The sequence below is a fragment of the Nelusetta ayraudi genome, unplaced genomic scaffold, assembly GCF_046127955.1.
Source record: "Nelusetta ayraudi isolate G7.1 ecotype Tasmania unplaced genomic scaffold, CSIRO-AGI_Nayr_v1 ptg000022l, whole genome shotgun sequence".
NCBI lineage: Eukaryota > Metazoa > Chordata > Actinopteri > Tetraodontiformes > Monacanthidae > Nelusetta > Nelusetta ayraudi.
The window spans coordinates 4,400,771-4,427,539 of NW_027466072.1; the positions used below are offsets into that span (position 1 = coordinate 4,400,771).

General features: G+C 48.8%; 1 protein-coding gene across 1 annotated transcript in view; it reads left to right on the plus strand.

Moving 5' to 3' along the window:
- The first annotated feature begins 564 nt into the window (after window positions 1–564).
- The window catches only part of LOC142889451 (zinc finger MIZ domain-containing protein 1-like), a 117,167-nt gene continuing 90,962 nt past the window's right edge, over window positions 565–26,769 (plus strand). The window contains exon 1 of the mRNA XM_076028195.1: window positions 565–741. The gene's annotated coding sequence lies outside the window, so the exon portion shown is untranslated. The remainder of the gene's footprint in view (window positions 742–26,769) is intronic.

Sequence of the window (26,769 nt, forward strand, 5' to 3'; positions counted from 1 at the left end):
TATAATTTTTTAGTTGTGTAGAAATAATTGGTATATTTGCTTTTAATTTAATTCTCCTAATCAACTTTTCCTTTTAAATAGCATGCAGCCAGTCTGTCTACAACTTGGATTTCTTTCAACGTTTTTATTCTATCTATCTATCTATCTATCTATGTAAAACTTCATATTTTTATTATTGTTATCATTATTATTATTATTATTATTATTATTATTATTATTATTATTAATATTATTATTATTATTTCCATTTCAACTCTGCATTGTATTGTATTGTAGTTTTTATGAGAGTTCGCTGTTAGTGCTCCCTCTTTGACAATAACACTTTAAAGTGCCCGGTGTCTCCGGCAGACAGATCCGACCAGATGGCCTCTGTTCCGGGGCGCCGCTCCGGCTCCGCTCCCTCCATCTCCACCACCTCCTCCTCCTCCTCCTCCCCCTCCTCTCCATCCTCCTCCTACACCTCCTCCTCCTGCTTCTCCGCCTCCTCGTGGCGTCTTCACATCCCGATTCCGCGACACATTTTGTCAGCAGCCACCGGAGCTCGGCTCCCCTCGGTAATAGAATAGCCGATGTAATTTGACACTTCAACTTACTGCGCTGCCTCGCCGAGTGTGTTCAGTTAGTCGCCTGCTGACGCCGGGGCCGAGCTCAGCGGCCGCGAGTGGGAACGAGATTTAAACACAAGAGCCGCGTTATTTGGCCGGGAGTGGACTGGACTGGTGTGTGGCGCCTCGGGAGCCGGTGAGTCGGTGCAAACTTGGAACGGCTGCTTCCTGAATGTGGCGCTGCGAGGCTCCTGTCTGTCTGACTGTCTGTCTGTGTGTGCGCGAGCGTTCGTATGCGTGCGCGGAGAGAAGAGAAGAGAGGGAGAGAGAGAGAGCGAGAGAGATAGAGAGAGGGAGGAAAAAGGTGCTTGCTGTTGTGGTTTTGTTTCTACTTTGGCTCCGACAATAGAGTTTGAGCCAGTGGGAGCCGCCGGAATGATCCGCCGCTGGCTGCAGCTTCTCCCTCTGAGAACATGTTATTTCCCGGCGATCCGCCTTCTGGATTGAACCGGCGGGGCTGTGGAGCAGGTTGTGCATTTGGTTGGTAACAGATGCCGCGTTGATCTCCAACGCGTCGGAGGCGACACCGTAGCAGCCCCGTGTGCGGCGGGTTTTTGTTTTTTTTTGGTTGTTGTTTTGTGTGTGTGTGTGTGTGTGTGTGTGTGTGTGTGTGTGTGTGTGTGTGCGCGCGCGCGCGAGCGTGCAGAATGGATCATGCTGCAAACGCGTGTTTACAGTGTTCAGGTCGCGCCTTTTTGTCTTTTGCTGTGGCGGTGGTGATGGTGGTCTTGGTGGTCTTGGTTGGTGGTGGTCTTGGCGGTCTTCTCGGTGGTCTTGGTGGCACAGCAGCACATGGTTGTGCCCCATGGTTTGCCTGCTCTCTCATTTTTCTTGAGGGAAGAGGAGGAAGGTGATGGAGAAGCGTGAGGGGAGATCCCTGCAGCCCGCATGATCTCCCCTCGCGCCCCACCACCTTCCCAGCAGCCCCTTCCTGCTGCAGCAACCCTCAGGTTAAACGTTTATTTCCCCTCCGACAACTTTGTTTACATCGGCACGTGTGCACGATGGTAAATCTTAAATCTTGCAAAAGCGTCTTCCCCCTCCACCTTCTCCTTCTCCTCCTCCTCCTGCTGCTGCTGCTCCTCCTTGACACTAACCACCAAATTGTGGCTGGATGTGGAAACGGTTACTTCCAGCCGACCCCGTCCCCCATGGCCCCCCGCCCTCTCACCCGCCCCTCATATTGAACTGTACATCCGTCCAGGAAGAGCAAGGCGTAGCTCCAAAGCCAGCCGGGCTCACAGCAGTGCCTCTCCGGCTCGCCTCGCCGCTCCACTGCCTGCTCCTGGAGCTCCTGCTCGGCCCGGCAAAGCACCGGCTGCTGATGTTTCACGTCAGATGTGCAGCGGCGCAGTTTTTTTCTTCCCCCCGTGTTCTTTTTCCTTGTTTGCTGGGAGAGTTTGTCGTTGCCTCTCGAGGTCGCTCACTTTATTGACTTTGCCTCTTTCATTTTGTCGTGCTGGAGGTCCCGAGCGACACACTCGTCCACTCACTCAGCCCTCCAGCTTCTCTTGAAACTTTTGCATGCCGCCTCTCGACAAGTATGAGCTGCTGTCCTCGTGCACCTGGTGCTTTGACTGCTCTCCACTTGGGTTCCCGAGGGTGGGGGGGGCGAGGTTCAATCTCTGCCGACGACGGCACGTTTGATTTTAAAACGACGGAACCTCCAACTCCCCAGCGGAAGACTGGAGCAGTGGTGCTGCGTGAGGGACGGAGGGAGGCGCGGGGCTCTCCGTGCCGTCCCCTCCCACCCTGTCACACCAGTGTGGGGCCCCCAGGTTCAGGCTCCCTGAATAACTTAGGGCCAGACCCCACCAGGCTGACCTTCTTCTATTCAGGCCGAGGATGTTGAAACACCCGCCGTCAGACAAAAGACACATTGAAACGGAGATCTGCAGCCCAGCACGTGTGTCTGGGCGCTGAAAGTAGACCATTTATTAACTGTGAGCTTGGCCAGCGACAAGCGTCAGAGCGGGGCGGGCCACAGCAACAACAGTTGGAGGGACATAAAAACAAAAAGTGGCTAAGAAACCCGGGGGGTGCGAGGAAAATGGAGAATTAGATTTTACGCCATTAAAAGAAAAAAATGTTTTTCTACGCGAATGTGGTCTGTGTGCAGCTTCCTCTTTCTCCTCTTCCTTTTCTTTTTCCCCCCGCTTGACGTGGGGGGACACATTGGGAGGTGCCGGAGTGGTGGTGGTTGTGAGGGGTTGTGAGGGGTGTGAGGGAGAGAGAAAAAAAAAAAAGAAAGCCGGAAGCTGGAAATGGCCGAGCCACGTGGGAAATAATTCTGCTCTCAGATCAGAGAGGACACACAAGAGGCCTCATTACCTCGGAGCAGCGCCGCTCGGCCCGAGGAGACGGCGAGCCTTGACGTTAGCCGCAGCCGCGCCGGTTTGAAAATACCATCCAGTCGCGCCACGTCAGGGAAAAAGACCCTTTGGTTTGTTGTCTCGCTGCCCCCACCCCACCACCCAAAAAAAAAAAAAATCAAAACGGTAAAAAAGACAAACACGGCGGCGGAGGGCTGCTGCCGCTCTCCCAGAGGTCCCGTCGTCCTTTGCCAGCCATGTGCGTTTAAGCGGCTGATGAACACGGCCGTTAGGTGATGGATAATGTCATAACGCTATTGATTCGACATGGGAATTCCTCTGGCGAGCGAGCAGGCGGGCGGGCGAGCGAGCGAGGGGAGGAGGAGAGAAGAGCGAGGCAGCGGCTGCTCTTCCCCTCGCTGCGAGCCCGTGGGAGGATCGTGTCGGTATCGCTCAAGGTCCCTTTTTTTTGTGTGCTTGCCTTTGTGGCGGGTTGAGAGAATAAACTCGGAGGGATGAATCACCGCGCTGGTACAGCCGTTTTCAAAGAGCGAGCGAGCGAGCGAGGAAGGAAGGAAGGAAGGAGCGGTGGTGGCAGCGGACCGAAAGTGTGTCACCAGGCAGCTGCAGTGGCTCAGTCACCTCAATCACCACGTTTATTTTGGTGTCAAACAGCAATTAGTCAACCAAATGATTCTGTTGTTAGGCTCCTCGCCAGCAAGTACAACACGCCAACACACAGTTTAGCAGAAAGCATGTCACCTTTCTTATTATTGATTCGGTCTGTGTGTGTCTGAACTGAGACAATCTATAAACATCTGTTTGGGTGACGGCGTCACCATACTGTAGTAATAACCACATGTTAGAGCAGAATCGTACCTGGATAACAGTCCAAGGGCTATAGAGTGGGACGTTTGTGTTTTTGATATCTTATTAATAAACAGTTGGGCTTCAAATGTCCTGATAAGTGCAATAAAAAATAGTTCAACAGTGTCTTTAAAGCATTTTTTTTCCCCAGGTCTATTTGTTTTACATCCGACGTTGAAACTCAGCTGTCCACAGTCTCACACACACTTGTAGCATCACCGCCGTCACACTCGCAGGTCTATTCTTCCCTCGTTACTGACTGCTGCATTCTTTTCTCGTTAATTCCCCCTGATGGTCTGCAGATTTAAGCCTGACTCCACACTCGACATTAAATTGTGTAATATTATGCTGTGTTGGATACATGTGATGGATTGGCTGCCACGGTATGATGAAACCCCCCCCCCCCCCCCCCCCATGTGGTTTTGGTGTAAACTAACCACCTTCGTGACTCAGGAAAGGGGGGGAAACAAAAAACAGAAAACAAACCGAAAAAATATCCACTGGTTCTAATCGGCAACAAAAAAATGCCACAACAGTTCCCTTTGTTGTGCGGTTGAGTTTCAGAGGAACGGCGCCGAGGCACTTTGAAAGAACCATATTTGTGTCAGTGAGGCGACGACTAACAATGGGAACGCTGCGCGCCGTACCCGCAGAGGGCCTTATCGCGCACGTGGAGACGCACAACGCTGTTACTCTGCCTTGGTGGCGGTTTCACGTCTTTCACCGCGACACCCAGGAACAGAAGGAAAAAAAACAAAAAAAACAAAAAAATGGGAGGGAAAAAAAAACAGAACCCAAACAAAAAGAGACGCCAGGAGAAGCGTTTGCTCCACCACCTGCACGACAACACCGCCCGCTTCTCCCGACATGTGTTATTCTGCATTCCTCCTGTGTCCGCCTGCCTGCCTGCCTGCCTGCCTCGATTTGTGTCGCTCCACCTCCATGACACGCTCGCCGCCGCTGCCACGACATGTGCACGGCGCAGATATCGGCCCCGCAAGAGTGGCGAAGAGGTCCGAGCGTACCTGTCAGCCCGGCTGTTGGCTGCTCACGACAAAGCCTCTGTTTTGAAAACACGGCTCAGGGAAAGGGAATCCGCCCATGTGTGTGTGCGTGTGCGTGTGCGTGTGCGTGTGTGTGTGTGTGTGTGTGCGTGTGTGCATGCGCGCCGCGTGTGATTGGGTTTCGTGCTGCTGGGAAGAGATGCGGAGCAAATCAGGGGATGCTGGAGGTTGGGAGTGGCGCCAGACCACACATCATTTAATCATGTTAGAGTGTGCAACCACTTTGTGCATATTTTTGGTTGCAACTGGCGATAGGAGTTGTTATTGTACGCTCTCTATCCACACGCACGCGCACACACACACACACACACACACACACACACACACACACACACACACACACACATACAAGGGCCCCTGTGGGTGTGGAAATAAAGGCGACAGCTTTCATAAGAACCTGTGACTGGATTTTTCATTGTGATTTGTCTTAAAGTGCAGATTAAAATGCAGCAGTTTTTTTTTTGTTTGTTTTTTTTTTTGGGGGGGTGGGTGTTGTGTGTTTTGTTTTGTTTTTTTTGGCCGCTGCTTCCTGTGAACGTTCGAGAGAGAGCACTTAAAATGTGAGCCGGCGGCAGCGTGACCATTGTGCATATTAGCATTGGATTTGAGCTCGTCCTTTTGGCTTAATCCCACTGTTGACTCGCCTGCTAAGTACCGAGTGTGTTACTTTTTGCTCTTTTTGAGGAAGCCCCTCTGCCGCGTAATCTCACTTAATCTAATCTACTCCCCACTTTTTGTAATGGACTTTCCAATGATGTGACTGTATAGAAAAAAAGGCTTTAGCGCAGATCCGCACCAAACAGACTAGCGTGCCGACTTCTTGCCGCGGCCCCTCCGGCGAGGCTCTTGTGAAAATGCGAGTGACCTCTGGCGCCCCTTGTTACTGCGAACAATAGGCCGGCCTCCTCTTACAGCTGCAGCCGCGCTGGGGAGGAAGTTAGGCGGAACAGAAAACACACATCTCGCGACTAATACAATATTTTTGGCTCAGTTTCGCGCCAACGAGGGAAGTCCTCCTTTTTGTTTGTGTGTGAGGTGTTAGCGCTGAGCTTCTTGTTCTCGTTTCAGCAATTTGATAAAATGTGGTTGTGGCGTGTAATAGCAATAAAGGCTTTATTTACCCCCCACTGCTATCTCACATCTTTAGGTCTGAAAAAGCCAATAATCATGTGCAGCGTGCGAGTCACAAGGAATTGCCAGGTCTTAAAGTTTAGTGCCTGGAGCTGCGTTCCTGCTGCGAGTCAGCGGAGACAAGGCGAGTCATTGTTCAGCCCAGGAAATTTGGATGATCCTGTAAGACAAGATCATTTAACGGCTCCATTGTCGGATCCTGAGTCCTCAATGCCAGACTCCAGTGGAGCAGCCAGCCGCAACTAATCGATGGATCCCCACCCCCACTCAACCCGCACCTCCCAGAAAAAAACAGTTCTCAGATCTTTCTCACTTCTCAGTTTTCACCGGATCTCTGTTGAACGGCAGGTTTAGCCCTCTGTTTGCGTCCTCCAGAAAAAGGAGTCGCTGTTAGCCTCCTGCTAGCACAGGGGAAAGGATGAACCTTTGTCACAGACTGACAGAACAGACATGTTATTTTGATGCAGCGTAAACAGAGTGAATCTTTTCATAGTGAGGCACCGGCTTCATTGCCCTGATTATTATGTGCAGGCTTGACTAAACTGATTGTGGATTGATTACCAAAAAAAATTATTCTCTAAATCAAAGCTTTGCTTCTTCAATCTGGTTTTCTCATATCAACTGTGACTCTAGAATCTTCTTCTTACGACCTGATTCGTCCATGTGAGCCCTGTTATGTTGCACCGGCGCCTCTTAATCTCCTGCATCTTTGCAACGGGAGAGCTGCAGGGCAGCTCCCACAAACTGATTGAACAATTTGTTTGCCTTTGCCGGGTCATGATCGTCCATCCGACAGTGCATCACAGACAAACTCCCAATTCGTAGCAACACTGATGGACTTCACATTGGCGCGTTATAAATGTTTACCGATTCTTTTTTTCTTTTTTTGCCCATCAGCAAAATTCAAGACAAAAAACATCTGCTTATCCTCGGCCGTAGTGAATATAATTGAAGGCTCATGCATGTTTTAAATGAAACATGCTGTTAAAAGAATGGGCGGGTGATGTCACCGCCACCGGAAAAGTGCTAAAATCCCAACCAGCATCTGGCTTCTAGTTCTTCTCCTCAGTGTTCCGTCTTCAGAAACCTCAAAAGTTTTCACATCCTGCAACGTCCTCAAGAGGCATAGTTGTGCTTTTTTTTGGTGGTGGTGGAGAGGGGGGGGGGGGGGGGCACAGGGCTTTGGAGTAGGGAGGTTGTGGGTGGGGGGGTTGCAGAAGAGATCCACACCTGTGATGAGTCACGGAGGTGATTCTGGGAGCAAGTGATGGAATTCCACTGAGCGCAGCCTGGAAATGGGAAGAGCAGACGGAGGAAATTAGCAGGGATTTACCGACACACACAGCCGACGTCGCAAAACCCTTGGATAAAACGCCGACCTGTTGCAGTTTCTCACTCGTCTGTGGGAGCGTGTCGGCGCACAAGAGGCTTCTATTCAAATGGCGCCTTTTTTTTTTTTTGCATTTGGTGCTATTATCTCTTTGCATAGTCACAAAGCAGCAGAGCCTGCAGTGACCCAAAGCAAAACAGGAATCACAGATCCCACTTTTTTTGTTGTTGATGTTTTCTGTGTGTTTTTAAACATTTGAGCTGTTGTGTTACTAATGATTAATTGATTAATTGGCAGCACTTCCAGTTTCCTGCTAAAGCAGCTGCCAACAGAATCCATTTGCTATTTTTTGATTTTTCCTTAAAAAGGAAAAAAAAAGAGAGGATTTGCCATGTTTGCTTCAGCGAACGTTGAATATGCATGACTGGAGAACGGCTGCTCGGAGGCGTCGCCGCCCGACAGTCACGGCCTTTTGCATTTTGCACCACTTGCCGCCAAACGTCAAAAGACTAATTGAGGCTGCCGCATTGTCTCACGGCTGGCTGTCACACGTCAGTGGCCGCTCTCCACGCCCACTTTGCGGCGACCGGGGGGGGGGGGGGAACGGGATAACAAAATACATGTTTTCTCCGCAACGTGGAAGTATTTGGAAAGTTCTGATGGCTGGCGACGAATCGCTAGGATTCCTAAATTTTGACCGTCAAAATTAAAAGTTGCCTTTTCCCGCATGATTTACGAGTCAATTTCTTTGACGAGACATCAAATGAAGATTCAAAAACTGACTTTGCAGCTAAATGCGATGCCTTTAGTGATTAAAGCATGAAAAGCTGCACTTCGCAATGATCAGCGGCTCACTTTAATTGACAAATCCTGTCTGTGATCCTGTCACCAGCGCCCCTCCCCAGTTTAGCCACTTTGATTTCATCTCCTCTGTGATGTTTTAACTCCTGTCCTGCCAGCCAGGTGCGCGGCGCGGTGCGGCTCGAACTCACAACCGAGATATTAAAGTGACAGCTGTGGCCAGTGAAAGGAGAGCGTGACAGACGTCTCGGCGGAATGTGGGAACCCTGGCGCGCCCAGTTGGCGCGTTTGGGGTTGAAATCTGAGCTCCGGCTATTGTCAACCGTCCGGTGGAAACGACCAAAAACCCTTCGGTCCCCTTACGAACCCCTTACTTGGTGGCTTGATTTTAGTCTGCGGAGAGGAGTTTCTGTTGATGAGCCGCTCGAGTTTAGTCGAGTCCTCGGCGGCGACGGCGGTGGTTTGCATGCAGGTAAACAAATGGCAAACAAAACGCACAAGAATCGAGCTCAGATGTAGCCTGCCGCTAACTTTGCATTCCCTGGCAAAACACAGATTTCCTGTTTACTGTGTCCCTCGTTTGTGTCTTATCACGCTCAATGGAAGCTTTACATGCTGCTTTTACGCAAACATTCCTGCAAATCCAAGTCTTCATTTTAATAGATTGGATTTTGTTTGACAATACAATATAATACTCCATAATATGGCATTGTTGAGGCTTATAGGCACAATATTTTGCAAAATTAAAGATACTTATCTGAACTGTAATGTGTGTCTCTGTCTGTCTGTGTCAGTGAACTCCCCAGAAATCTGTCTTTCCCTTTTTCCCTTCGTTTGATTCACTTTTCTGAAAGTGTGCATCAACCCGTGCTGTCCAGAAATCAGCCTTTTGTGATATGTTGACTCAGCCCCCCTTCATAGACCTGTACGCGGTCTACAAGAGCATCAGTTTCAGCAGGAGGCTGTAAACAGAGGGCTAAATGTGCTGTTTTCCTGAGCATTTCTGACAGAAACGGCTGGATGAAGAATAAAGATATGAAGACAAGTCCAACATGGAGCCTTCAAAGGGCCGGAAGCTTTGTTTGTTTGAAACCGGGGGGGGGGGGGGGGGTTTCCGGGCAACAACACGCTGGTGGCCGACGAGACGTCCTGCAGCCCACAGCTTGACTCCAGCGGCCACTTTAAATAACCCCCGTCTGTAAACACGCCCTATCTGTTTCCTTGTGTCCGCCGGTCCGGCCACTCGTCCCATCTTCAGCTGCTGGGGGGTCAGAGGAGGTGGTGGTGGTGGTGGGGGGGAGGCGACAGTGTGCTGTCCGAGGCTTCACGCACCAGCGCTAATCACAGATATCACAACAACTCTTGCTGCCGACGTGCGCTAATTAATTGGGAAGCATTTGTCTGGATGTAAACACACAGCCAGACACAAATGCACGTGCACGCACACACACACACACACATACACACACACACACACACACACTCGCCGCTGCTATTTATAGCCAGCAATTGCCTAAGTAAGGACTTTCATTGGAGCAGCGTGGTCTCACGTCCTCGGAGAAAAGCTGTAAGTCCACCAAATGATAATTTTTTTTACACTGCCACTCCACCACTTGGTTGGTTTGAATGAGTAAAAAGACACAAAAGGAGGCTTGAAAAACAAACAAAATTTCCTTCCCTGTCATGAATGCTCACCACTTGGTTTTTCAGTTTTGTGCCACTTTGGCTCCCTGTGTTTCCTCAGCGGTCTCTGCTGCAGCAGTGCTGAACCTCCACCGAGCAAACAGGAAGATAAGAAGTTCGATAAGATGTGGAGGAGCGTCACAGTTGGATTGAGAACACAATACTGAGGATTGTATCTTAGTATTTTCTTTTCTTCTTTCTGTACTGCTTTGTGTTCCTGCATATCACAGTTTAGCAAGCTGCGTTAGCTTTAGTGGCGAGTGTGTCCGTTCAACTGCTATTTGTTGTGTATGTTTGCGTGGTCTGCGGAGCAGGAAAAGCAGAGATGGTTCTGTGTAGAGTCAAGTTTGTTTTCTAGTAAACTTCCATTTAAAGCTCCCACTTAACATATAACAGAAGAAGAGTCTTTGCTTCCCTTTACTGCTATTAGTTTGCTAAACTGTTCAGAAAGTGTGTGATTAGAAAAAAATGCAGCTGTGGAAACCAGACCTGGTGTGATGTCACAAAGGGCACTGATGCCTCAGTGATATCCTTCACACCCAGGTATCATCTTGCCTTGTTTTTGGACATGGACGTTCCAACGAAACATCTGTGTTGGCAGGAAGCTAAACCCCAGGGTTCTTCACAGACGGCTGTAAACACTGGGCTAAATATACACCATCTTCTGGCCATCCGGCGAGTTCGTCAGATCATAAATCATGTGAAGCTGCTTCGCTGGAGTCCAGGGTGAAAAATAAAAAGATCCCCAAAGTTGGCATGAAAGGGGTTTTTGAAGGTGTAAACTTTGTCAGTGAGATAAAGTGGTCCGAGGTCAGAAATGTCTCACAGCAAAGTGAGCCCCCCACCCCGTGTGTGTGTGTGTGTGTGTGTGTGTGTGTGTGTGTGTGTGTGTCCATTATTTGTAAGATAGGAATGTGAAACCCAATCTGAGTTGACGAGGGCGGTCAGGCACTCGGAGTTTCTCCTGGATTTACTACTTCATGACTCTGTTTTCGGGTGGTTGACAGTCCTGGCTGCTCCTTCACTCCCTCACACTGAACTCACTCACTCACTCCCCGTCAACTTGTTCCTCTCACTCCCTGTTTTGTTTCTCGAACTTCTCTGCAGACATTTGGCCCAATGTTCGTGCTGGATTATCTTTATTTCTGTCCTGTTTGTCGTCTTTGAAAGCCGAGCTTTTTCTCTGCCAGTAAAAAACAAAACTGTTACTGACTTAATAATGAAAAGAAATATGTCAATTTTTCCATTGAGTGTTTGGAGTTTTTTGGGGGGGCTTTTCAATTCGATACAAGCACTCGAGCATACTCTCGCTGATCAGCTTTGGTTTTCTCCTATTTGAAATGTGTCTGTAAGAATTTTTCGGCACCTCCACTTCTCGCTGCACCGGGATTCTCCACACGCCACTTCTTGGCTGTTGTTCCTCTCAAACCTTGAGCGTTTCAGGTTGAAAGCGTTGTCTTTTCTCCATCCAAGACCTGCTCGCTGCTCGCTGCGACGCTGCAGCCTGATTTATAAATACTGTCTGCACTCACTTTGTTGTTCTCCTCGTTCCTTTTTTTGTGTGTCGGCTGTTATTTGGGAGCAAACTGGAATCGCAGGAAATCACTGGAGGCTGAGCATCCTGCATCCACTTTGTGCAGCGTCGGCAAGAACACTTCCTCCTCCGCCGGGGAGCAGGAAGCGGAGGCGGTCACGTGACCGGCAGTTTTATTTACGTCAGGTTCCATTCAGGGAATTTTGGCTCGACTCGTCAGGTTGTGAAGCGTCACGGCGGATAAGATGCCGCTTGAAAACTCAAACGGCTCAGAGAGGAGGAGCCCTCCTCCCCCCACCTCCCCTTTTGTTGGGATGTCTCCTGTGATTGGCTGTGTTTGTTTGTGTTTGACAGGCGGGTTGCGACGATCGCAGCCCGCCAGCGTTTTTTTTCTTCTGTTCAACGATAAATCTTAATTGGGAGGAGAATGGCGAGCGTCGCCGCCGCTGCCTTTGAAGAAAACCGCCTTTCAGAGGAGCGGGCAGTTTTCCAGGAGCAGAAAAAAAAAAGATGGCTTTTTCACAGGCCATCCCAGATTTATTGTACCCCCCCCCCCACACACACACACACACACACACTTTTATTTGTGTAAGATCAAAGACGCACGATAGAAAGTTTGACTCGGCCCCTGAGAGGTGGACCCTTTCAGACTGGTGCCGTCCAGAAAGAAAGAGAGAGAAAAAGAAAGGAAAAAAAGCCTTTTGATTCATCTCAGTCAGCTTCCCTGCGATGCCGAGGCGGAGCTGATGAAAGACTGATCCCTCCCGCCTGCTCCTTCACTTCTTCCTGGCCAAACTTAACGCGCAGACTCACTCTGCCGCAGCAGGCGTCCCGAGACTCAGCTGTCAGCGGATAACCTCATAATTCAGCCCCACGATCACCATCGAATGGTTCAGTTTGCTCCGCCCACTTTCACTGAAATGATCTCTTGACACGAACGCACGTAAGTTGGTTTCTCTTCACTCCATGTGGACTTTGGAGATGCATCGGTGAAGCGAAGCCGTAAAAAATGTTGCTGATTGAGCTTTTCCTCAGTTACAGTTGTGGAGGAAGCAAAGTTGGGTTTGGAGAATTCACAGACCAGAATTAGAGAGAATCTGGTCCCTTGTAAACACAGTAAAACACGACTTTACAAGCGGAACACAAACATTCATAAAGAAAAAAATATATATTTAGCTTTCATTGAAAGTGGGATGAATTAACTTAACATCAGATGCTTTAAAGGTGCCATATTATGCAACATTCAGTTTCAAATGGCTTTTCCCCCCAAAATAATGATATTAGTAATAATAATGATAATCACAGCTCTTACAACAGAAGTCCACCTTTCACTTCTTTTGCTCGCTACAGTTGTGTGTGCTAAAATACAAAACGCAGTCCTGAAAATCAACCTTTTGTGATGTCACTAAGGGCCAAGGGGGCCAGGTGTTGGCTCCGCCCTCCACACTGCCTCCCTCTTCAAAACATAGGTAAAGTCCAACGTCATCATCAGCCTCAGCAGGTGGCTGCAAACAGCGGGCTAATCCACACGGGGACCTTTCACTGCCGGTTGCTTCTCCTGCGTCTCGACTTGATTTTGTAGCCGGACACATCGGAGCGGCTGCTTCATTTGTCTGCAGGGCGGCTTGTTTGAAGAAGCGGCTGAATGTTGCACTGCAGCCATTTGAATGAGAATCACAGCCGACCAAACAAAGACTGGGAGGAAAATTTCCCTAATGCGCGCCGTAGCAAAATCACGACTGCAGCCGCCCAAGACAGGAGTCCGACCGCGGAACCTTCCGCCGTCGCTCCGACAGGCTCAGCATGATGTTCCCCTGCGTGCTGGGAGTTGTGTGGAAGGGAAAGTATGAATTATTTGGCTCCATCACTTCTGCCGCTGATAGGAAGTGTTTTGCATAATAAACAGCCGAGAAGACGGCAAGTGAAAAATTAATGAGCAATATGTAGTTTGTGATGCGTGCAGCGTGGGAGACAGTCAACCCAGCTCTCTTTGGGATGATTGCCAACCATCCGTCTTGATAACATCATTATTAGAGGCGGCGTTTGTTTTTATTTATCCCCGCCGTCACCGTTACCGCGGTGATTCACTCCGCCGGGACCCGACAAGTAGCGGCGCATCAAGCGGAGTAGGAGTTTGAAAAGTAGCCAACCCCGATCCCAACTCCAAAAACTTCTCTTTTTTTTTAGAAAAAAAAGCTAACTTTTTTTCGTATTAAACTCATGTTACTTAGAATTGAAAAAAAGTTTCACACTTTGTCCAAAGCTTGCGGGGGGAGAAGACGGCGGCGCGGCAGAGAGACGAGGAAGCTGCTTCACGGGTGAAAGCCCTCGCGCATGAATATTTAATGGTTGCATTTTAACCACCAGAGTCATAAAATCCGAGAGGATGTGGCTGAGAAGAGCGCGGCGAGGAGCGTGCAAAGTAGCCGACTTTGTCTCCTCCGAGTCTGAGCGCGACGTCTTGCAGTCGCGCGAGTCCTTTTCTCACCGGAGCCCGAGTCCAATGTGTGGCTTGTGTGTCCAAAGCCCGAGGTCACGTCAGGGGAGGTGACAAACAAAAGAAAAAAAGTAGCCTACAGTCGCTAAATTGAATCACTTTCAGGCCGACTCGTCCTCGCTGGCACTCAGGGAAATTGGGATTGGAAGCGCTTCATCCTTTGACCGCGTTCGGCAGGAATGCAGAGCTCTTTCTCGTTCCTCCGACGCCAACAGAACAAAAACTTTTGAAAAAACTTTTTTAGAGAATTTCAAAGATATGTGGATATTTAATATGCAACTTCCACACACTGTCTGGTGTATTTAAAAAAAATTAATTCAAATCCTGTTCGGCAGCCCGACTCGGAGAAGACAGACACCGAGCCAATTGTTAGTTTGGACGAAACTGCTACCTGGCTGCTGCTGCTGCTGCTTTTCTCATCCGTCAGCCACCGCTGAACGGACGACTGAGACTCGCTCATAAATTGCAATCACTTAGCTCGGCCCCACCCCCAACACTGACTGTTAAGTTTAATTTTTTTTGCTTTGTGGGAAAGGGTCAGCTTGCAGTGGATCAAGTTACAGCCACATGGATAATTCAGCTACTTTTTTTCTTTTTTCTTCATTTTTTTTTATGAGTCCTTATCTGATTTGCTCCGGGACAAATCAGAAGGCAGCAAAAGTAGCTGCGCTCAACAGCCGCCGAGTGTTTATGTATTTTATCCGCAGATATCCTTAATGCAGTGCTCAGATTGCATAGGGGCGCGTGCATGCGCCCGTGTGGGTGTGTATGTGTGTGTGTGTGTGGCTGTGAGACCACAGAGGATGCCCTGAAGGGACACTAAAAGGGAGCGACTGTCGCTGCTGAAAGGTCCAAAGAGCAGCCGTCCACTCTGCACGGCAACAATGGAGCGCTTGTGCACACGGAGCCTGGCAAGGCTGGCAGAGCAGCTTATCAGGAGGCCGAGTGCACACAGTGGCAAGGTGTGTGGGTGTGCGTGCGTGTGTGTGTCGCCTACTCACTCACTCGCTCACTGGCTGCAGGGACACACACAGCTGGTCGGGGCTCGATGCACCGCTCCCTCTTTGTGTCGACCCCGACCGTCGCTCTGCGTCTGTCAGAGGTCACCGGAGGTCGTGATTAGCGACTCAAAAGGCTCTTCGGGTCCTTATTAATGCGAGTAGCGGACCGACGGCGCAGTGAACTTGATCATTAAAGCGAGGCAGGCTTTTTCTGGCTTTGCTCTTGTGGCGTTTAAAGGTGGTTTAGTCAGACAGGGGCGTCGCACTTCTCACTCCGACTGCACGTCTGTCTTTCCTCTGCTGACTCAGGCTGTAAAAATGCCTCAGATTTCGACCAATGATCAACCATTTGGCGGAGGTTGGGTCTAAAGCAACTATACTAATCTATACCAACAACTGGTATTTGCGGTATATTGAATCATGGTGACGGCATGTCAGCCCTAATTAACGTTGCTAATGCAATTAGCTTGCTGTGTTTAGGTGTCGCTCCGTGTTCCATGCTCCGTTGAGCTGCGATAAATTGTTGTTTCCAAAATTTAGCTTGATCTTTTATTTTTTGGTGTCATCTGTTTTAACGAAGTGTCGCCACTCCGATATTGTAGTGCTATGAATGTCAGGTGCTATATTCACTTCTAAATAGTCTTTATAATCAGTTTTTTTTTTTGGCCTAGCCAAGTAAACCGACCAGTTCCAGTGGAAACACAAATAAAACAGAACTGGCCTCCATTCATGTATCTAGAGGTCCAGTTTATCTCTCTTATTGGCAACATTAACATCAATATCCACTGTAGCCTCCCAATTAGCTCGTGTTTAGATTGGAATGAATTGAATAAAAAAAGAAATTCTCAGTTGGCATCCACCGAATTAGCACGGGGGTTGACTTCTTGTCCTTGCTATTCAGTGGAGTATAAAAGGCCCCCAGAGCCTCCAAGTGTTGAGTAGTAAGGGGCTGATTTTTATGACGAGTTATCCCTTCCAGTATTTATTTACCCGTGGCCTCCCTCACCTGGTAGCAGCTCTCACTGGGGCAGCTTCTCCTCACAACTGTGGCCAGCGACTATCAAATGGTCAATGTTTACCCTCCTTGTCAGCGCAGCCAGTTGAAAAATACCACCGACCTATTTCTCACGTCACGCAGTGACTCAGATTTTTTTTTTAAGCACCCCGCTTTAGTTGGATGCTAGTTGTTGTTTTCCTTAAACCCCCGCCACCCCACTCCTTCTCCCCCCTGTTTGAGGTGTTGCAGCAATGAATGCGCGGCGCGCTCGGCGGTGTTCGCTCGCTGTCTGTGGCGCTTTCACAGCATTCCCTTTGGGACGCAACACTTTAGAGGGGGGAAAAAACACAGAAAAAGAAAAGCCTCAAGGTGCCTGTGTCGGGCTTCAGATGCGACTCTGGGTTGGTAAATATTTAAAGAGCAAACATTTTGACACCAGCAGGGATTATAGTTGAGGGAAACATGTTTTTCTAAGAATGTAAATGTCAGCATATTGCGAGGCGCCGCACACCTCCACTTCTAACGCCTCTCTCTCCAAAATGCAGCGTTTTAGCGACTTAAAAAAAAAAAACGGGGGAGGAAAAAAAAAAATCACATTGTTGTTTTTGAGACCTGCTTATTTCAACGAAACTAATTCCCCCCCACCCCCCCTTTTTTTTGCCACTTCCTGCAGTGGCTCGCCGCCCACAGACGGGCGAGTTTGTTTGTTGTGCGGCTTCCCCTCGCTGCCTCCGCAGCAGGGAGACGGCGCCAAAGGTGGATGTTGAACACGTCAAGTGCCGCAGTATCCTGCCTTATTTACCGGCCGCCTGCTGAATATTCATGAGGGATGATACCAGAGTCGGCCTTCGGCCCGCCGTGTGGGGAGCAGCCTTCCTAACGAGGGTGGGATGTCCCGAGAAGCCCAGGACCACGTTAGCGGTTCCCATTTGCGATTACTTCCGCTTAATTGTGCAAAGCACTTCCAGACGACTTCGGATGTGATATAGCGCTTTGTTAGTGAAAGTTGGTTGATTGATCGAGAATGCCGACGATGCTCCGGTGTGACTTTTCTGCGCGAGCCCTCTGTTCGGCTGTCCGTCTACTTGTCAACTCCCGCTAGATGCGGTTGCAGTCAAGGTCCCGCTGCAATTAGAGAGTTCACAGAGCATTGCGAGATACGACTTGCATGTATTTGTTATAAACAGAACCACAGACTTAAAGGATCGTTATCATTCCCACCGTAGGAGTAGAAGAAGAACTGAGCTGAACTGCTGATTGTTTTGTTTTTTTTAGCTTCATGTGCTTCTACCACACTGGGGAGCAGCATTATTTCTAATTGAGTAGTTAAATAATGATTTGTCCAATGTGTTGTTTTTTTTTAGCTTGTGATCTCTTGGGGAAAGTGGTGGATGGTTTTTGGTGCCGCACAATTGTGTTTGGGGGTATTTTGAAAAGAAAGCGGATGCTTTATGCAGCCTCTTAATGGTACCAGCTCTGCTGTAGTTGAGACGCAGCGCCCTGCTACTCCCCATTCTGCACTCCAACATCAGCGGCAACGTCCTCGATCTCTGCTCCCTCTTTGCTGTCACTCATGCCTAAAGCTCCTCTCCTCGCTCCGGAGGAAAACCGCACCAAATTCCAGCGGCATTACCGGAGCTTTTCAGCGCGAGGCCTCCGACTGCCAGCTTGTCCTCGTCTAGACCGCCAGCACCGTAGTTTGGCAGCGGCTGGGAAGCTGCGGCTGCAGCGGCGGCGGCTGTGGGGTCCGGCTGGCTGGCTGGCTGGCTGGCTGAGTTGTCCCATTAAATATGCGTTTCCTGTGTTAACATGTCAAGCTCGCTGTTCCCACACTGGTTGAAAGACGGATGGTCGTCTACCAGAGTGAGACGGCATCCACATGGTTGATGCTGTGGATGAAAAATTTGCAGGGAGCCGCGTTGAGATTTGGTGGAAAAAGGAGCCGGTGTTGTGTCGGTGGCTCCTGAGTGCAGGCTCGAGCTCCTCCCTGCAGCTTTTGCTCTTTTTTGGCAAAGTTAAAGTTGATCAGACAAACACGTGTGGATTAAAGGTCTTCTACAAGTGGATGTGCTAATTTGGCTTCTTAACTTCCCTAAATTTGGGAGTTTTTGGGACATTGACCGTGTTTCTAGCGGGTGATGGGCCTTCTTAAAACTACTGTGGTCTGAACTGGACCTCTCAGAAAGTTCCGGAAGCCCCTCAGCCGGTATGCAGCGTAAACTGTTATTACTTGTAACTTTCAGGTTTACAAACTTAAGATTCTTTTACAAATAAATCTTGTGTGAAGCCTTGATGCATTTTGTTATCGTCCGGTGCGCTCTCAGTGTTTTCATTAGGTAATAAAGTCATCATTACTGCAGTTGCACATTGAACTAAACATTTAAAGCCACACTGCTGGTTTTCCTACCTTGAAATGTGGCCTGCAAGAGGATGCCATATGATAATGTGATCCTACTCCAGGCCAGCTGGGGGCACTGTCACTGCCACTCTCCCTGCTACAAGTCAATGAATCATTAGCAATGATTTTGAAAACTGTCTCTGTAAGAGAGGAAATGCTATGTGGTGTTGCTTTAACTTAATATGTCTCCCTGTCGGCTGTAATTGATTTCTTGGCCTCGTGGGTTCAGGGCAGCAAACTGTGACACGCTGTTAACAGAACCAGGAAGTGTAATTAACATAAGAAAAATGAGCATTTATCCAAAGTCACGCTTGAAACTTTTTGTTACCGGCGGCTCGAAAGAGTCGGCGCTTGAGAAACGACTCGAGTCAAACTGTCTTCAGTTCTCGAGCAGCAGCAGCAGCCTGAGTGTCCGCAGCTCTCGCTCATCACACCCGAGGCTGCAGCGGATTTGCTGCAGCTTTGCCGGAAATTTCATCTAACGTCGTCCGGCCTCCACCCCCACCTTGATTAGTATTGATTGTCGCAGCTGAATTGGCCCCCTGGAATGGATGTTGCAACAAATAATCTCCCGGTTTTTGTTTCCCAATTTCGTTGCTGGGCAGAAGAAGAACAAGAAGAAGAAGGTTGAATGATTTTTTTCATCTGCCGGCTGAAAACATTTCCTGTGTTGGTGTGAGTGTGAGGGGCAGGGCCTGTCATGCTGTTTTACCTCCTAATGACACCGGGGGGGAGGGGGTGAGGGGGGTTGACCTACCAAGTCATTGTGAGAAGCACAGCCAGAGGGGGAGGAGCTGAGTTTTACCCGCCCACCCCCCCTATTTTTTTGACTGTGGTGGACGTGTGGCGGGGGGTTGGGAGAAAAAAAAAGGAGCCCTTACTGCACCTGCAGTTTGTATAGACATGACCCCCCCCCACACCCCACCCCCCGCCCCACACATACACACCACCGCCACCCCCGGACAAAACGAGGAATTCTCTGCAGCGGGGAAGAATTCCCCCCGCGGTGCAGGGATGTCACGGTCCGCTGTGTCGCTGCCGCCACCGCTGCCGCTGCCATCGGTTGGCTTTGGAAGGAGGCGGCTTGAGTGCAGTGATGAAATGGGAAAAGTTCCAGTGCAGTGAGCACTGGCACGCAGCAGGTCACTGGAGGGTCTCGCCGCCAAACAACTCGCCAGCATATCCTTCTCAAGTTTGATTTGTTGATTGGAGTTTGATTCTGTTTGCTGTTGGCTAAGCGGCCGACGCAAGCTGGCCGAGCCGGGACGTTTCTTCCAGTACATCATTAATTCAGGGCCGTTCAATCTCAAGATTTCACTCCTTTTAACACGCAGCAGGGGCCGGCGCAAATAGGTTTTGGCATCCGATTGTTAATTTATGAGAACCGAGGGGCGCCCACCCCCCAACTCCGCCCCTGTATTTCACCAGCGCCCCTGGGTCACCGATTGGCCGGGACCCGCGTGTTTCAGTGACCGATGCTGTTGATCTCTCTTTTTTTTTGAGAGAGAGCAGGTGTTTGCCTCCCTGTCCTCAGCCGTGTTTAATTAAAGGAAGTAGCGGGGACCGGCGGCCCTTTAGCCTCTCTTTAAGTGCGATCTGAGCGCAGAGGTGTTCAATGGAAAGCCAATGAATGATTGATAAGAGGGGTGGGCGTCAGGTCCTGCTCAGAGGACATCAATAATGAAGGACCCTCTCAGTGTCGGTGGCAAGTGGAAGAGGATTTCTTCACCTGTGACGTTCTGCGTCATTGTTGTCAGTATTAATACTGTGTTGGCCGTCGCCGGACTTGGCTAATTGCTCAGATTAGCCGCGTCGGCCGCAGTTTTCTACTTTTGAATAGGTGTAAATGAGTACTTTTTGAGTCAATTCATCGCCATTGATAATTGTTCATATGGATTCCAACATGTTACACATTCACGTCTACCAGAGCTGGCTGCGCATATGACATTTTTAATGTTCTGAAAACGTTGCGTCCAGAAAAGCTCAACTGTTGGCTTTTGGAGAGCCAGAGGTGCTGGAGAAGATAAGAGATGCTGGAGGAGGAAAACGGACGAGGAGGAGATGTTTCTTTTGGCAGCTCCGCCTGATCCTGCCGCTCTCACTGTGTCCGTCAGCTCCTCCGTGTCATCCTGCCATTGTTCAGCAGCAGAACTCGGCCCCACTGTCCGCCGTCCCTCCGCCCTGCTCTGACATCGCTGCACTTTGTCTATTTGTTTGTGAAGCCATGATGAGAGGTGACGCTGCTGCCGCTATCTCGGTCGAGACGACCAGTGCCGGCCAAATTCAGATATTGTGACCTTTCGTTCGGCGATGCGGCCAAATGTGGTGTTTCACCGTAAACTACATCCCCCACAATGCATTGCAGTATTTTCTTTTGTTTGTTTTTTTATGTTTCGTAAAACTACACACTCACATGAATTTTTGCATCTGTGCAAATACTGAAGTTGCAGTTTGATAGCAGATAAGAAACATTTAGACCCTGATTTAGTGCTTTATGAAGGGTGGTATTATTTTATGGTTTATGCTGCATCTGTTTTTCCCCTCAGTGGCATTTATGTCCATATTAGGTGGCTTGTAGTTTTTGTTTTGCATTTTAAATTCACAAAAAAAGAAAAAATGTAAAACAAGTTTTGTTACTTGTTTCTCCATTTCTATATTATAGTCAAGAAATGTCTCGTTCTTAGATTTTGATTTTCTTTCCATTTCTAAACACAAAACATGTTGCTCCACCATACACAGATACATGGACATATAGCTCCCTTTTTATGTGTTTCAGATTTTTTTTTCTTTTTTCTTTTGTTGGCCGTCTAACATCACACTTTCCCTTTGCCTTTTGGTCTCTTGGGGTCGGTCCAGACTGAGCGGCCGCTCTAATGGCAACGCAGCATGGCTCCTCAACGGACAGCCGCGAGTAACCTTTAGTTCAGTGGGGGGAAAAATTGTTTTCCATCAGTAAGACGTTAGTTCTTGTTCAACACATTCATTTTTCTTCTTGGTTCCTGACTGTATTCTCTCTTACACTGTAGGAAGTGAAGTGCTCTCAGCTCGGAGAAAATGAAATCGTTGTGTTTGTATTCTGTCATGCGGAGCTGTGTTTGGCGTTAGTCACTCCAAAACACTGAAATGCTAACATGAAAATGTTTTTGGAAGGACGCTAACAATAATGTTTTTGTTATTAACCAAGCTACAACTCAAATAATGTGACGGTATCTTGGTAACATTATCACTGGACAACAGCAGCGTGGGTATGGTTGGGTATGGTGGTTTGTTTTTAGCATGCTAGCTACAGCTCAGTACCTGGCTAGCTAGCTTGGTAGCTCAACCTGTGCTTGGTTGATGTGTGTCTTGATTAACTGTCATTATTGTCTAAACAATGATGTTAAAAAAAGGCTCTGTGCCTCTAACAACTGGCAGGGGGACCACCAACGTAAACCAGGCTAACTGAAATTGGGTTCAGTCACATCCCTCGAAAATGGGCTGCTGTACACTGTGTCCTCTTGAAAAATAAATAAATTGAAATTAAATTGAAATTGAAAGTTGTTGCGGTTAAAATACACTTGTCAAGACTTGGTGTGTCTGGAACACTGCTACTCTGTACAACAGTCTCTAGTAAATTTAAGTTGCCTGAAAATGAGTCTTGTGCACTTTGTTTAGCTTGTACTAGTAAGACTATGGAAAAACACAAACAGGAAATAAGCAAAGCAAAAAGATGATAAATAACCCAAAGTTATAACAGCAAAAAAATCTTAAAAACAATATTATATATGACATTTGTGTCATATGTTTTCTTGTAACTTGTTCATGTTGCCTTTCATGCCATCATAATTCAAGATGTTGCCCTGCATTTGATGCCCAACCCGCTGATTGATGCCAAGGCCTTGACAACACATTTCTTTGGTGTCTGTAATGACCTGCCCGATTCTGACGTTTCCCCTCCAATAAGTCGCCAGACATTTCTCAGCCCCGGCGTCGCCGCCGCCGATGACACATGAAGGGGCGGCAGATGAGAATCACCTGTGTGTGGCGGGAAGAGGAGCCTATCTCACCTCCCTGTCTCACCCCGTCCTAGGCGGCTTGTCGCCGCTGCTATTAAGACTAATAGCGGCGGCCTGTGATAAGCACCGTTAGCTGGATTCATGACCCGAGCGGCCGGATCATTTCTGCGTGTTTGTTTTTCTGCTGATGCGTTTAATTTTTGTCCTGTCTGCACAGAGAGTGCCAGAGAGAGAGAGAGAGAGAGAGAGGCAGGAAGGAGGGGAAAAAGGAGAGGGAGTGATGGAGCCTTGGGTCAAGTATTGATCGCTACCATCCAGGGTGAAAGCACTGCAACAGCAGGCATAAATTATACTCTCCTACATGACACATAGCACCTAAACATATCATGAAGCTTAAAGACTCAGATTCATCCCATTGTAGTGGTTTAAAAAAAAAAAAAACAAGAGACAAATTGCATCAATTTCGGATGATTCAGTTGAAACAAAAAACTGCAGTGATCCTAAAAGTGACCCAACATTTGTCTTTATTCGTGATTTGTTTGTTTAAAGGCCCGGTAATTTAGTTTAGTGCCATCTAACGGTCAGAAACGATACTGCAGACAATGCTAAAAAAAATAATAATAATGATAATTTTTATTTGAATTTGTTTTCCCTTCCTCCTCCTACCATTGTTACTCTCCAGCCATCACTTCCCTGGAAAACCAACCCATTGATCACCAGCTGAATGCCCCCCCACCCCCCACCCCCGTCTCACACACACACACACACACACCAGTGCCGCAGCTCCTGGTATTAGCTGATGTCTTTTCCCTCTCCCTCCCAGAGATCAGCAGAGGATGTCGCAGCAGCTTGCTCTTGCAGCGTGCGGTGGAGTGGCCTGCTTAATGCATTGTAATGGTCGACCATTATTTACGCAGCGGATAATCAAAGAGAAGCGAGGAGCTGATGGAGTAATCCACTCTCACAGTCATTAGCCAGTGAGACCGAGGAGCTGCTGGGTGCCTCCTCCTCCTCCGCCTCCGCCTCCTTGTCCTCCTCATCCTCCTCACCCTCCTCCTCCCTCTCCTCACCCTCCTGCTCCTCCTGCTGGAGCCTCTCGAGTTGAGCGGCTAATAGAAATGGGGCTCATTAAGGCACCTTATACTCCGACGCACCCAAGATCATGAGCGATTGCTAATTGATTGTCGTTAGCACTCCGGCAATGAGACGCTCTGCCTGTTTTCTCATTTGTTATGAACGCCGTCGTTCTCCCTCTCTCTCTCTCTCTCTCTCTCTCTCTCTCTCTCGCTCACCCCTGCCCTCCCGTCTCCTTGACTTCATTATTGATGCTGCTGTTTTTCTTCCCCCGTTCCTCTGCTGCCTTTGGCCTCCAGACTCTCCCCCCTCTCCACTCCCCCCGGGCCACCTGATGGCGCTATCACATGTATGGTTGGCTTTGTTTGCTTCCCACCAAAGGCAACAAAAGAAGAAGAAGAAGAATTTGTGTACATGGCTGCGTTACACGCCAGGCGGATTGATCTCGCCTTTCTAGTCAATAGATGAGCGGGGCGGCGACGTTCTACAGTCGGATTCTGGATCTGATCTGGATCCTTGAAACTCTCAGGCTCGACAGCGAGCTGCTGTTGCCACGTACATAGAGATCCTCTGCAGAGATTTTTGCACCCTGGCCTTTCTTGCTCACCCCAAAAACATTTGCGATCGCCGCCTTCCTTCGCACCTGACCAAACGAAACTGCAGTGTGGGGGAGGGGAGCAAATTCAAGGCAGATGTGTGAAGGGCGGCTGAAGAACCTCGGCAGTCCAGAGTCACCGTCCCGAGGAGGGCGTCAGCTTCTTTTGATTTTGTTTTGTTTTGTTTTATAATTGCGATGGAGAGAAATAGTTTGAAAAAAAAAATGAAAATCAATCCCTGAACCTGCTAATGAGTGTGTAGTGGAGCCCCTCGGCAGTGGGGTTTGGGTGGGGGAGGGCGGTTGGGTTGGGGGGCGGGACTGTGCCTCTGGCAGACCGGTCACGGCCGGCCGGCCTGGAAACGCAGGTACCCGTGTGATGCTTTGATTATCGGCTCTGGAAATTCTTTCCTCAGATTGTCTTCATCTCGGCCTTTTAATCAACCCCCCCCCCATCATCCCCACCACCACCACCCCGCTCGCCTGCCCGCAGTAATAATACACTCTCTCTCTCCCTCCTCTGGATTCCTCCGAGGATCGCGCTGCTCTCCACCTTCCTTTCTTCCCTCTCAGCGCTTTCTTCCGTTTCTTTATTACCACAAGGAGGACGGAAAGATAAATGCAAATACAGGGTCTGTGTTTCCTCCTGGTGACGGATCGGGCCTCATTACTCCTGCTCCTCCTTCTGCACACGGCCCATCTTCTCTCTCTCCTCTCTCTCTCTCTCTCTCTCTCTCTCTCTCTCTCTCTCTCTCTCTCTCTCTCTCTCTCTCCTCCCTCTCTCTGTCTCTCTCTCTCTCTCTCTCTCTCCCTCTCTCTCCGCCTCGCCGGCTCCCAGGTGTCGCGGCGTGAACATCCGGGTGAACCGGCGAGGGGAATCTCTGGCTGCAGGGCTGCAGGAGTCGCTCGACTGAAAGAAGGAGGAGGAGACGGAGGGGCAGCGGCATCGCTTCTCTGAGCATGGTGTCCTCCATCCCTCCATCCCTCTGTCCGTCCATCCCTCCTCAGTGTAGTGTCTCCCCAGTGGGAGCCTCCTCCACCTTCTCTCTCTGAAAGATTGGAAACAACGCAGGAAGGAAAATACAGTCGACCTCTGGGGGCAGCGCTCGCTTTTGAAAGGAGATACGCTGCAGAGGGTGTGTGTGTGTGTGTGTGTGTGTGTGTGTGTGTGTGTGTGTGTGTGGGTTGGGGGGGCATGTTGACAGGGTCAATACGTGGAAGAGCCACAGCTCGTTAATTCAAAAGCACCTGTAACACTTGTTTTTTTTTTCAACCTGTGACAACAAGTTAAGTAGCAGGGAGCTTTTTTTTTATACCCAGTACTGAGCTCCTCATGGATAAAATGGCAAATTGAAGTGAGCTACGGTTTATCAAAACTTTTACATTCACAAAATCTCCCCATGATCAAAATTCAATTTGGAAAGAGTCGGAATTGTACTTTTTTTTCTGCCTGTCAGCAGTTTTAGAATATCTTTAATGACTCGGCCTAATGTAGAACTAAAATCTCAGGCTGGAAGGATCATTTTTTTTCTAACTGCAATACCAGCATTGGCCACTGGGTAAAATCCAAACCCTAACTTTTTTGCTGGAGGTTTTTAAGCGATTCAATGATATTTTCCCCAATAAAATCATTTTCATTCAAGTCAAAATCTCCACCGCACTGAACTGCACTAACCTTTAAAGTTAATTATTTGAATTTCTTGATAAAAAAAAGTGCTGTCTACCTGTGTCCATTGTGGCCATACAAATCAGGCGCTGCATAATTAGCAGCGGAGGGCAGCGTTTTAAATTGGGCTTCAGTGTTGTGCTAATCAGATTAGCCGAGCTAGCCAGGGATCGCTAAACCGATCGCTTTGATAAGGAGCTTTGTGCAAGTTTGTCTCCGACATTTCGAGGTTCCTCTTGCAGTCACGGCTCCGTTCCCTCAGATAACATTTACGTTTTTTTTATTGTTTTTGTTTTTTGCAGCCTGGCAAGTCGTTAACGAGGCGAGTTTACAGGGAACCTTAATCACCAGCTTCACGTTGAGAGAAATTAAATGTTTGCCAGCAAAACACGTCATTATGACGATTAATGAGCCGTCGACCTTTGAGCTTTAATATCAGTGAAATAAGCCAATTACAGTGTCGCGTGGCAGTCGTGGGGAGGGTGTAGCGAGGCGGGGGGGGGGGGGGGGGAGGGTGGGTCCGACTGTCCGCTAATGAATCCGTCTCGGTGTGTCGGAGAGCGGCGGGATGACGGTGGAACAGTCCTTCCTGTTATCTGCAAGGCTGCAGAAGAAGAAGTTGTCGACTGACTTGTGGTTCCGCCGCTTCCAACTCCTTCCACTTCAAGTGTCTTTTTGAAGGCGGCGGCGGCAGAGATCGATATCTGGGTTGATCTTTGTGAACAACAGGAAGTGGCGGAAGGAGGAAGGTTCTGTGCTTTCGGCATCAAGGTAGTGCCAGCAAGTAAAAAGGGAAAAGCACAGCGGGGAGGGAGTTGAGTGGAAGGTCAGGAGCTGATGAGCTGGTATTTTACATAATAGCGCCATGAAAAGGATTCCACGCATTAGTTTCCCTTTGGTCAGAAAGATGCTTGGATCATAAATAGATACATAAATGCAAAAAAAACCAACAATTATTTCTAGAGGTCATTAAAAGTTGTCTGTTGTTCAGTCGTTTCTGCAAAGATCCGACGAAGGAAAAAACATGTTTCTTCTTCCATCAGGAGGATTTTTTGTAAATGGAGGCGTCTCTTAAATCCTACATCCGCTTTGTTCACCACAACCTGCACAAACCGCTGTATCGACTGCTCACAGTGCACGTGTGGCCCAATGGGAGCGACGGGCCGAGCTCGGTGGCAACCCGGAGCCGAGAATCTCCGTTGTCCAGCGTTTCTCTTCT